Source organism: Mauremys reevesii, linkage group 6, assembly GCF_016161935.1.
Source record: "Mauremys reevesii isolate NIE-2019 linkage group 6, ASM1616193v1, whole genome shotgun sequence".
In the NCBI taxonomy this organism is placed as follows: domain Eukaryota; kingdom Metazoa; phylum Chordata; order Testudines; family Geoemydidae; genus Mauremys; species Mauremys reevesii.
The window spans coordinates 78285751-78299288 of NC_052628.1; the positions used below are offsets into that span (position 1 = coordinate 78285751).

The following is a 13538-nucleotide window of genomic DNA, read 5'->3' on the forward strand; positions in this document are numbered from 1 at the left end:
AGAGAGGGTATATGTTCTGCACAGCTTTTTATAGCAGTGTTGGCATTCCACTGGTGAAGAATGAAGATAGTATTCATCTAGTGTTGCTGTAGGAAGTTTAGGGAAATCCTTATTGCCGTAACCAATTATATAATAGCATTTTGACTGAAGCTAAAGTGAAACTACACCCAGAAAAAAAAAACAAAAAAAAAAACACCAGTCCATTTATCAGATTTCCTTGTGCTCCTGTTTCAAGGCAAGGATAAAAATTGGGCAAAGTCTATTGGTTTCCATCAGAGCTTTTTGTTATAAGGATAATCTTTGTCAATCTCTTCTTTTAGGACCTTGCTCCCCCCCCCCCCCGCACCTTCCTCCTCTCCCCATGTTTATTGTCTTTAAAGTAACATAAAATCCATGCAGGTTCCTTGGCACTTACCAGCTCATGTATCAGTTGTTTTAAAACTTTACATTTAGTTGCCCTAAAGTATGCTCCAGTACCCCGCTACTTTTTTCTACTTAACTCAAGCATTCTGGCTTGTATTTCTGCTTTGCTTTATCTATTACAAGACAGAATTGTTATGAAACAAATAGGTAAGGTGTTAGTATTCTAAAATATCAGTACAGAGGTTCACGGAGTATGAAAAACTGGCATGTTATGGAGCAGAGATATAATAATCCCTATATGTATATGGTGCTTGTGTGACTGCACCTGAAATATTGTTCTAATCTGGGCTACAAGTGATCAGAAAGATATTGCTAAATGTTGAGTGAATTCAGAGAAAAGCATAAAAAAATTATCAGAGAGCTGTAGGGAATGACATAGGAGGAAAAATTAAAAGACTAAATATATGTAGCTTGATTAAGCAGTGACTAAGGAGGTAGGTATATTAGGTTACAAATATCTGAAGATTGTTAAAAGCAAGGAGGGAGAAGGGATTATTTAGTGCAGTACACAGAGGTATAACTAGAGTAAATGGAATGAAATTAAAAAAAGGACAAAGACTCAGAAAAGCTGCTTGATTGAGAGATGTATTAAGCTGTGGAATGCTCTCTCAAGAGAAGTGATGCAAGCTCTAGCTTACAACTTTTAAAGCTAGATTGGCCTAAGCTCTAGAAAATGTAGTCTATGGAACAGTCCTTCACTGGCAGGGCGATGGGCTGCATGATCTAACATGTACCTTCAGTGAAACTTCTATCGGTAAATGTTTAAAAAATACCCAAGTCCCACTGACTTTTAATGAGACTTAGGCTACCAACTAACTGAGGGCTTGTCTACACTGGCACTTTACAGTGCTGCACCTTTTTCACTAAGGGGTGTGAAAACACACACACACACACACACACACAAAGCGCTGCAAGTTTCAGCACTGTAAAGTGCCAGTGTAGACAGTGCACCAGCACTGGGTGCTGTGCTCCCAGTGCTGGTAACTACCCCCCTCGTGGAGATGGGGTTTTTTTAGAGCGCAGGGAGTGCTGTGACTACACAGCCACATTAAAGCACTGCTGCAGCCAGCTCTTTAACATTGCTAGCGAAGACATGCCGTTAGACACTTTTGAAAATGGGACACGGGCTCCTAAGTCATTTAGGCACATCTGAAAATTTACCCCCTATGTCTACTTTGTTTAAATGCCTGGGTTTTTTAATTTTTAAAAAGTTTGTTTAGTCTGATCTTCTATCTAAGTTTTTTGAACACCATGGAAAACAGTTACTAGTGGAGAGATTGATTCAAGGAATAGGGAGTAAACATAAATAGATGACTTGGTTAAGAGAGTGAAAGCCCAGCTGATGAGAAATCTGATTTGTAGCCTTTTCAGCAGAAAATGTTCAGTATTAAGTTGTTGTTTGAAGGCTGAGGAACTGAAAGCTAAAGCAGAAGCATGATGGGTGAACGGATGCACCCTTCCTGTTTAAAACACACACTGGCTCACACCAAGCAAGATTGGGATAGAGGCAATTTAGCTGGCTTATCAAACAACAAAATGTACAGCCCAGCCAAAGTTCCTCGGTGACTGATCGTGTCCCCGAGAGTTTGATTTTACTTCCCTTACTGTAACTGATTTTTTAAAAGATTATTTAGTAAGTGATGCAAACTGACAGCAATAGTATAAATGACACATTTTTATGGAAATGAACAGATCTGATGGCAGACCCTGTTGCAAGAATAAGGTATCGTACAATGTCAGATTAAATTAGAAATGGGGATTGTGTAAACTAACTTTGCTTAAATAAAATGACTTTTGGTGAGGTCTGCTCATATCAACTGCTGATGTTTTACTTTTAAGGTCTAATTTTTTTCCCCAAGGCCATGATCTTCCTAAGAAATAGCACTGGTGCACTTGACTCCATTTTAAATTGGAGTTCAAATGCTGTGAATGAATTATTATGCTGACTTACTGTACTAGAAATTGAACCATGCTCCCCAAGCAGACACTGACTAGTCTACTAAGTATTTGTCCTTCGTGCCTCTTTCGCTCTGTACCATAAATCTGCACATGCTGTTATACTGATTTGTACAGTGGCCTGCACAAAAGAACCATGATCCTGATTGTTGCCAGCAAGTGCTTCCATAATACACAGAATAATAATTAGTAGCCATGCTTTTGGAAGGCCACAACAATTTCCATTGCACTGCTTTTTGCCTTGATTGGAATTGTGTTAGGATTCACAGAGAGCTCTGTTGAGGAGAAGAAAGGATAGCCTTTTGTTTCATTCTCTCTAGATTGCCAAGTGTGATGTACTGATTTGATAATGTGATGACCCTCAGGAACTGAAATAATTCTATCTATCAGGGAGTGGGTAGAGAATATGTGATCAAGTTTCTTAAAGCAAATGTAGCTGAAGAGGTTGTGTTTCTGTATTGTAGAACCTATAGAACTGGGTTCTTTGCAACTTCCAGTTGTACTTTATTAAAGCTTTTTATTCCATTTTAAAATTACATTTTTTAAATGCTCTGCCTCAATGCATTGCTTTTTTTCCTGCCTGTATGGTTTCTGTCAACTGTTCTGTACCGTGCTTCTTATTCTACTATTTTGTAATACTCTTGCATTAGGACTATACAAATATAAATTGTACTGCTTGTGTATAGGGTATTTATGAGACCGTATACAACTTGTATATCAGCTGTTCTGGGAAACTCTGCTGCATGGAGCCCACCCCCCAACGTGAAAACAAAATCTTAAAAATGCAGGGTTGGATGTTGTGTGCTGTAAAACATTGATCTGTGTGCGTTACTAATCAGCACTACTTTGCCCTCTGTTAAATTTGATTTGCATATATATTACTTTTACCCCAGGCATCTCTTCCTGTTAATAATTCCCAAATGTTATTAATATCAAAAGTTATTTGCATAACTTTTGTTTCTGAAGAAGCTGGGTAAAATATTTTGCAAACCATTTTCTATGGATTAGGTTTTTACAATCCCCTCCTTACAGTATGGAAGATAATGAAGCCACTGCAATGCTGCTTTGTGGTGTGTGTTTGGTTGGCTTTGGCAGACTAATAGGACCTTTTTGAAGCTGAGCTACCTTGAACAGAAATAATTGAATGCAACATGGTGTCCAAATGAAACAGTGCGGGGAGAAAATGATCAAATAAAATATGCAGAAAATTTTCCTCAAAGTAAATCTCTGGAAAGAGTCTCTACCCTTTTGTTCAGGCAAGGTGTTTAAAAAGAAGTTACACACACACACACACACACACACTATTACTGCTTCTAGGTCTTACTTGCAAACAGTGTTGTTACCCACAAACTGAACTGGCTGTTCTTTCCCTGAAGTGAATCACATGATTTCCTGCCTTTAACTAATTTATAGCTTCCTCTGACATACCATCATTTACATGATGTGAGAACCCAACTTTTCTCCTTTTTTCCCTATACTTTCTTTCTAGCACTCTGTCCTTACTCCTTTTGCAGTCCTCCCTTCTCTCCTGCTAAGTTTCCCTGCAGCATACATGTCCTACTATGACTGGGCACTTACATACTGAAAGCAATAATCAGGTTTAATACCCTGCATTGTTACATGGTAGATACCTTTGTCAATAAACAGACCTTTTAGTACTGAATGGAAATGCAAAACTTAATAATCTTTAGAATCCTCCCCTGTGAGCTGATATTTGGGTTGTGTTGGTTCCATTAAAATCTGAGATTATTCTGAAAGGAATGCAAGTATGAAAATAGATTGTCAGGGTTGTTAAAAGAAAGTCAGAATGGGGGGGAAATTGCCTTGGTTCGGAATAGATCATAAGAGGTTAATAATAAAAAAGTACAATTATGTGCATATCCACTGCACCATTTATAATCATTTGCTTTTGAGCCAAAAAGTTTTAAACATGTTCAGAATAACTGTAGCCATGAAGGACTAAATCACTGGCAAATTTGAAGATCAACCTGTTTTCAAAGTACACAAATGTCTGTGAAAGTCTGAGTATTCCTTTGATGAAATTTGAGTACAAAACTAAGAATTGGCTATAGATAATCAGTACTCCTCATCCACCACCAAGTTCTCACCCAATTTACTAGTGAATCCCTAAACCCACCTAAAGAACATAAGTCATATCTGTGAAAACAAAAACCACCACCAAGAAGACAAAGGTGTGATCCTGCAAATACTTATGCTCATATTTAACCTTACTCATATGGGTAAAAGGGAAAATGTGGAAATGGTTGCACAATTGGTCCCTAAATTGGGCAGAAAAATTTTAAAGGTAATCTAAATTTAGCTGAATCTCTTTCCCAAAGTTTTCATTCCTGGGTTGAAACTAAATTTAAGAAATTTCAAGCAAAAAGCTATTCTGAGAAAGTTATGAGGAAGTGAAGGGAAGGGTTATGGGCTCTTAAAAGCTTGGTTTATGATGGTGTTTTCATGTGATCCAGCAGAGTAACTTGCAGCTCAGGTTCTTCAGGATCTGAGAGAGTAAATGATTCGCAGATCTTGTTTTAATGTAGTGTTAATTACGTTTTAGGAGCCAAAGTCCCACAGATGCATGCATAAAACTCCTGCTAACTTCAGTGGGGGTTCTGCATGTGCATCTGAGTGGAGAACTTGGCACTCAGAACAGCTACAGTAAATATTCTTATTGCCTCCTGTCAGTTTTCAGAAAAATGTATGGCCTTTGGAAAACCCCTGGTTTTGATATAGATATGGAATGTGCTGCCCTGTACTGGTAAACAAGGTTCAGGTGATAACGAGTGACATTCCCCTTTGTTGTCCAAAGTGTACTGTAATGGGGCGTGGAGACAGTCTTAAGTAAATTATAGATTTAAGACAAGTTGAGATTTAGTATGTAGCTGCATAATTGAATTACTAGATATCGATCTAAAAAGCTTGTCCAATGTCTGTTTTTGAAAACAATTTTTCTTTAAGCATAAATGTGGTCTGACGTTATTGTTTGCATCACTTTAAAAATAGTTTGAAATGAAGTGGAAAAAATAAACGTGCTTTTCGTTCAGGTTGTGTGAGCTAGAGAACATCCCCTGTTTGGTGAACAGTGGGACTTCCAACTAGCGTTACACTCGTGTGGGTATGTACACAAAGCAGCAAACCTTAGTCTGCCTCCAAAAATAGGCGCATTACTTACTACACCTTAACTACTATCTATCAGCTGAACAGGCAGAGGAAAGGATGTGGGTGTAGTGTCAGTTTCAGAGTGAAAAACATTGGGGGGGATAAAAAAATTTACTAATTTTTTTAATTAATATTTAAAAATATACATAAACTTCTCATAATACATATATTAACCATTTGCCACCTATCCTTAGCTATACTTGAAATATTGAAATATATATGTAATATGGATAGTTAAAATAAAAATCCATGATTTGTATTACACAGTTTGCAAACAAACAAAATCTGTTTATAAAAATTGTGACAAAGTTCCTCCTCTGCCTTGGTGGGTCCTGAATTTTTTGGTGGAATTGCTGGCCTCAGAGGTTCATGGCAGCCCTCAGTTTGGCCACTTCTGCTAGAGGCTCAAACCTGCCATTCGCTCAGCTAACCTCATCACTGGTCAGCATGGGGGAAATGGAGAACAATCTCTGCAGTCTCTGTGTCCCACCTAGTGGGCCGGGGACAGGCCAGATCCCTTTCCAAATTAGACCTTCCCTTCTGGTGTTGCTCACAGACCAGGTCAACTCCTCCTGTGTCCAATCAGGAGTTGGGGGGAACCCAGGACCACCCTCTACACTGGGTTCCAGCCCAGGGCCCTGTGGATAGCAGCTGTCTACATGTCCTGTAACAGCTGCGTGACAGCTACAACTCCCTGGGCTACTTCCCCAGGGCCTCCCCCCAGCACCTTCTTTATCTTCACCACAGGCCCTTCCTCCTGAAGCCTGATCACGCTTGTACTCCTCAGTCCTCCAGCAGCACACCCTCAGCTCCTTGCACACCCCCCACTAACTGATGGGAGGTCCTTTTTAGTCCAGGTGTCCTGATTGGTCTGCCTTACATAATTGATTCTAGTATGTTCTTAATTGGCTCCAGGTGTCTTAATTAGCCTGCCTGTCTTAATTGGTTCTCCCATGTTCCTGATTGCTCTAGTGCAGCCCCTGCTCTGGTCACTTAGGGAACAGAAAACTATTCATCCAGTGGCTAGTATATTTGCCTTCTACCAGACTCCTGTACCCCACTGGTCTGGGTCTGTCACAAAATCCAGATAGTTAAAGAAAAATTATTAAGATAAAATAAAGAACAGAAGCGAAGTTCAGAAATGGGGTTTAGAGATGGCGAGGGAAGGAAGTGAGTATAGAGATGGGAAGGAAGTAAGTGGGGGGAGTCTCAGGCATTTAATAGGCTCATTCAGATCCTTCCAGGAAAACATCCTATATCTTTGCTTGGGTTTTCTTTCCATAGTGGTCAAGCTTACAATGTCTGTGCTCCAGTTTTCAGTTGTTGGTCACTTTTTAGACTTCTATTTTTGTAGTGACAGTCTTTCAGCAATTATTGGTGGTCTGCCCAGACAAAGTTTTTCAGATTTGTTCAGCTTCCAATTCATATCCATTAAATTTAAAATTACATGTTTAGCTTGTAACAATTTTATTTGGTAGGAAAAAGTTGGCTCTGCAATTAAGCTTTGCCAGAACATACAGGTATAGGAGTATTCCCACAGCGTATGGGTTAAGTTAGCACCTGTTGAATCACAGTCCCAACATTTGTCTGACTTAGTGGTACCTGTTTTGAGTTCGGAGAGGGGTCAAATGCCTCCTCCATATGATTTTTCCATTGGATTAATCATAAATGGAAGTTCAAGGAACAGTCTGGAGCACTGGCTAAAATTTGTTTCCACCAGTTAGCAGAGAATAATTGGTTTAGTTCCTCCTCCCATTTTTTTTTAGGAAATCTGTATTTAATTTACATTTTCTGGCCGAATGTGCATATAGTGTTGCCATAGGGTTTAGCAATCTGGGTAATATTTGGAGAAATTAAAGCAACCCAGATGGGTCAGGGTAGCTCAGGCATTAGGGCTAAACAGATGGGAGATGGTATGTTTAAGCTGGATCTGTTGCCACTCCATAGTCTCTAGACCAGTGATCACCAACTCATCAATCGTGATCGACTGGTCAATCCTGGGGATTCTCCCAGATGATTGCGATTTCCAGCAGCGTAGCAGGGCTGCTGCTAAGGCAGGCTCCCAGCCTGCCACGGCCCCATGCCGCTCCCAGAAGCGGCCAGCATGCCCCCATGGCCCAGGGGCAGAGGGGGAAGGGGTCTCCGAGCGCTGCTCCTGCCTGCAAGCACTGCCACCACACCTCCCATTGGCTGGGAACAGGGAACTGTGGCCAATGGGAGCTTTGGGGGTGATGCTTGCAGAGAGGGGCAGCGCGCAGAGCCCCTGCCCAAGGGCTGCAGAGGCACGTTGGCCCCTTCCGGGAGCGGTGTGGGGCCAGGGCAGGCAGGAAGACTGCCTTAGCCTCGCTGTGCTGCTGACCGGGAGCTGCTCGTGATAAGTGCCACCCGGCAAGACGCTGCACTCCAGCCCAGAGCCCCTTCTTGGAGCCAGCACCCCATACCCCGTCCTGTACCCTGAACCCCCTCCTGCACCCCAAGCCCCAGCCCTGATCCCCCTCCCTGGAGCCAGCATCCATACCCCCTCCTGCACCCTGAACCCCCTCCTACACCCCCACACCCCCACCCCAGCCCTAACCCTGACCCCCTCCCAGAGCCAGCATCCATACCCCCTCCTGCACCCTGAACCCCCTCCTGCACCCCAAGCCCCAGCCCTGATCCCCCTCCCAGAGCCAGCATCCATACCCCCTCCTGCACCCCAACACCCCCACCTCAGCCCTAACCCTGACCTCCTCCCAGAGCCAGCACCCCGCACCCTCTCCTGCACCCCACCCTCTGCCCCAGCCTGGAGCCCCTTCCTGCACAGAGCTTCCTCCCAGAGCTTGCCTACCTCGTCCCTTCCTATACCCCAACCCCCTGCTCCAGGCTCAGCCCAGAGCCTCTTCTCGCACTGCGAACCTCTTGGCCCTAGCCCAGAGCCCACACCCCCTCCCAAACCCCAACCCCTTGCCCCAGCCCAGTAAAAGTGAGTGAGGGTGGGGGAGAGCGAGTGACTGAAAGATGGGGGGATGGAGTGAGCGGGGCGGGGCTTTGGGGAAGGGGCAGGGTAGATCCTGGGTTGCCCTTAAATTAAAAAAATGATCTTGGGTGTAAAATGGTTGGCGACCGCTGCTCTAGACTGAATCTTTCTTTTAATATTATAAAAGAGAGGAAGGTATAATTTCCAATAAATGGACTGATGGTCAAAGTCCCCTTCCTAATTCAATCTGGCCATATGATGGGGTTGCTTGGTGTATGGAGTTTTGAGTTACCCCAGAGAGAGGCCTTGGTATGTCAAAAGGGGTGATTTTTAAAAAAATTGGTAGACATTGTACATGAAGTATTTCTGTCTGCCACAGTTCTTTAGGGAATTGATGATAGTATGAATGAAGCACATTGGAAAGGGTTAAAGGAGCGATCAAATCTGCTTTCAACTGGAGCCAATCCGGGGCTCTACAGCATAAGGGAATGAGCCACTCTATTGCTTGGCTTAGCGTTACTGTCTGGTAGTAAAGTTTAAAGTTGGGGAATCTAAAAGCACCTGTTTCGACAAGGAGCTGTAATCTTTTTGTAAGGAGATTCTGTGTTTGTTACCAGCAGCCCCCGTTGTGAGAGAAGATCTAACACCCCCTGCCTCCCAACACACACACACACACACACACACACACTCTTTAGAATTTCAAATAAATTTTAACTTTTATTTCAATAAAATGAGGAAGACTTGTGTTCTGGTGAAATGTGGGAGGACCTTGTTTTAAAAAATAAGTATTTGAGCTGCAGAGTGTGGCATGTTGTTGTGGGGTGAGTATAGGGCTCCTTTCTGGCATAGAATAACAGAATGAAATGTTTCCGAATTCTTCAGAGCTAAGGGTATTCCAGGTACCCCAAGGACAAAGATAGCATTAATGAGATCTGATGAATTCTTAGATTTTCATAAAATCAATATGGGACATTTCTGTGAGGCTGCTGCCTCTTAATTTATACAGTGGATTTTGAATATAAAGCCCTGTAAAGATTTTGAAGATGTCCAGGGAGCACTTCATTGAAGACCATGAACACATTGAAAGAAGAAATGTTGTTAATGTTCTGAGCTGGTCTGGTAGTATTCTCTTGCATTCAGACTTCCAGATGGAGGAACTATGTTCCTAGAATTTACTTCTAGGTTTTGCTCAGACTCTTGCACCAAATAATGTCAGTAGTGGTCTAAGCAAAAAATGTATGTGTTTTTATAGGAGAGTTGTTATTGCAAGTAGTGCTATATGTGCTGAGTGCTGTACAGCTATGTAGGAAGACAGTCCAGCCCTGAAAAGCTTGACTGAAAAGACAAAGTGTGAGAGGTAGGGACTCGGAGTACAAGTAGAGTGGCTAGGGCAGTAACTGGCACATGGCTTGTTACTTCCATTCTTTAATATATTAACTATCTCCAGAGGTCCGTCTGTCTAGCTATTGTTAGGTGGTCCTCTTCTTTCTTCTCTCCTCCTCTCCAACTTCTCCTTGTGTGTTCCTTCTTGCTATCTGTCCTTGATACAATCATGCCCTCCTTCCTATGTCTCATTTCCTCTTCTCCTTCGGAGGCCATGAGTTGAGTGAGAGAGTTACCACAAGAGAGGATTAACCCCCCGAAGCAACTGTCCAATCAGGAGAGTCATGAAAGTGTTTAGAGTGATTTAAAGCATCTCAAGATACTAACGGGGTCTACAGGGAGAAGGGTATTGAGGCATCATCTCCTGCCCCCTCCAGAGAGTCTCTGGTCAGCTGGAGGAGGTGTTCTTCTGGTCTAGTGTGTAAATTTGTACGGCATTGGAGTTGAACTTCATTGTCTCCTCTGCCCCTTTTGTTGCCCACCTTCAGCCCTGATTTTTGTATACTTGGAAACTATGTGGGAAAATGGTAAATTTTAATTTTGCTTTTGCAATGAGGTTGCAGTAGACAATGAGCTGTGATAAAAGTATGAATATAATCTTACACACAACTGACTAGATTAGAGCTGATTGACAGTTAATGGCTTGTGGGGAATACTAATGTGGGGTGGTGGGGAGAGACTTTAAATGACCTACCAGTGTAGCAGAGCATGTCTTTTACTTTTTGATATTTACATATCAAAAGCAGCAAATGTTTGATTTAAGCAGATTGGTAAGGCACCCCCAGTTGGAAGACTTCACAGCTTCCTTACTGGGTAGTCCTCATTGCAGTTATCAAACAACTTTGACTTCCAAACTCAGCAGCACCCAGATGGGATGGATAGTGTAGACATAAGAGCACAAATATTTAAAATGGAGCTTCCTTTCCAATGACTGTATCTCTGTGCAACCTGAGCATGAATTTAATTGTTAACAAATTCATGTCCCACAAATGACTTAAGTATAAAATAATATTGTTGACAACTTTGTAGATATATAATATGTAAATATTCTTTTTGAATAACAATGTGGGTCTTGGTAACAGGAGAGGCTAGTTAAATTCAGATGTGATAATAGCACCTGCAATAATTTTTCTTCCTGTGGTTTACTGCACTTTGTATCTGCTGCTAGCAATCATCAAATAGTCCGGTTACCACACTTCCTGTTTGAAGCTTCAGCAAAGAAAATACAGCCAGAGGGTAAGGAAGATTGACCTATGAAGGGAGCCTATTAAAGTGTTTTAAAGTGAGGAGGCAATTCTTACACTGTAATTACAGAACAACTTGCTTTCTTCGAACCCTCCCCTCCCACTGTTAGCCTATACTGTATTCCTATTCAGGTCAATTAAGATTAACACTGATTAGTCCCCTTTCTGTAAGGAGTCCTGGAGAGCCTGAAAAGACAACTTTTTTTCTTTTTAAATTTCTTTCTCAAGGTTTATCAAAGTTCAGTAAAGTTGTTAATATGGTTTTAATAAATTAAACCTCTGCTCATACTTCTAATTGCCACACCTTGCTCTACCCACTAATTGCCCATGACATTTTATTTCTGCATTTTAAATTTAAGATTGCAATGTAACAATTCTGAGTAGTAGTTTCACTTTTGCATTTGATTAGCCATAGAACTCACTTTGAAACAGTGAAAATCTCCTTAGTACTTCAATTTGTGAAAGACAAAATAGATCTGTGTATCTTGGTATCCTCATCCCTTAGTACTGTTTCATTAAATTCGCCACAAACGGCAAAATAAACTTAAGTATGATACTTTTAATCATGATTGAGAGACAGTTTGTGTGACACTGTTTTATATGTTCTCTTTAACCCTCAATTGTATTCTCCAACTAAACTGTAGCAAAAGACGTTACTAGGTTATAGTAATAAAGTGTATGGTGTTCCCTTAGTAAGGCTCTTGTTAAGTTGGTAGTGGGGGCAGGATGAGGATATAGTCTGTCTCATTGGGAGCTGCATTACCCAGCTGCTCAATTAGAACAGCACTGGGAAATTATGTAAGAACAAAAATTTAGTTTTTTTTTTTTTAAGCATTCATCTTGAACTGCATGCTTCAGTCTTGTTTAAGAGGATAACCTAGTGGGGCCCCAGTAATCTGGGCGGTCTAGACAGACAAATGCAGCACTATATGTAATGTGGTTTGCTACTCACACAATACCGCATTAAGGGCTTGATGCTGTGGAAGGGCAGAGCACTACGTGTGAGGTGCTGACTGTCTAAATCCCCATTAAGCATGTGACATTTAGGGTGCTCGGCACCTCACAGGATCAGGCCTAGGTACTTTTACATGAGATCATGATTATATAATTACCTGATTGGTAGCTGTAAGGATAATCAGTACCCTTCATATTTAAACCAATAATTAACAAAAAGAACAACTTACTCTCCTTGTTTAAATTAGTTCTTAAACAGAGTTCCAAAGGACATTAAGAGAACTCTGAGGAGTATCTCATTATTGCTAGCCAGAATATTGATGTCTCTTTTGCCACCTGCTTAATTGCATTTTTTCCATTTTACACAGCAGCTTTGTGCCTCTCCCTACATAATAACCAAACCGCAGTAAAAGTCATTTTTTTTACAGGGCAGCACATATAAAATTCCAGCTTTTTGACAAATAGCTATCACTTTTATTTTCTTTCTTTATTTTCTGGTAACCTAATTTAAAAAATTAGATAATTAAAATGCCACAACATTCAGTTGTTTCCAGGCGTAGAAATTATTTCTAAAGGCAAAAGAAAGGAAAAATTCTCCTCACATGGAGGGGAAGCAAACAAAAAGGCTTCTTGGCACTGTTATATAGAACTATAAAGACTGAGGTGAATTTAGCATGTATAATATAGGAGCTATTGTGTGTGCTTAAGTTTACTTGTTCTAAGACTAAATATTTGAGAAGTGCTATAAAAGAATGATGCTCTTTGTAGGCTCATTGTAGTGTAACTTACACTTTGAGGTTCAGTTGTTTGGTGGGTTTTATTTGCAGACAAAATAAAAGTTTCAAATAGCATACATGACCAAAATCCTATTTATTAACAGTGGGGGTGGGGGAAGGATTTTTCACAAGCTTTGCAACCCAGAACAGAATTTCAGACGAACACAAGCATGTCCAAGCTTTGTGGATTGTTCCCAGGGCTTCAACTGACCACAGCTCTTCAAACTGCAAAGACCTGGAAGAGCATTCTGGGTATTAGCATGCAAATAAGAGCTGTGGAATAATTTCCCTATGTGTGTGAATTTAGATTTAACCAGGGTTTGAAAATTGAACCACTGTAACAACAGGAACTTAATATATTCAGTTCTGGACCTGTGCCAGATAAGCTCTGTTAGACTGAGGGACTAGTGACATTCTATGGCCTGATACTTCATGAGCTTCCAGGGATACAGATGAATATGTTATACCATTGCTAGGGAAACCCAACAATACAGTTCCACAGGGTATTTATTTCTAGCTCTTGTAGGTAATGATATATCAGGCCTTGTAATATTGTCACTGATTATCAGCTAGCTTTTCCCATTTCAGTTCTAACAGAGTCTTAGTTGTTAGTATAACCTGAATTGCAAGAGCTAGAAACCAATGCCTTGCTTCACCTCTGAGCAACTTGGAATCCCAGCT

At 41.2% G+C, this 13538-nt stretch overlaps 1 protein-coding gene across 2 annotated transcripts in view; it reads left to right on the plus strand.

Annotated features, from left to right (window-relative positions):
- Positions 1 to 13538, plus strand: part of CDC42SE2 (CDC42 small effector 2) — a 114817-nt gene that overhangs the window by 54936 nt on the left and 46343 nt on the right. The window lies entirely within an intron of this gene.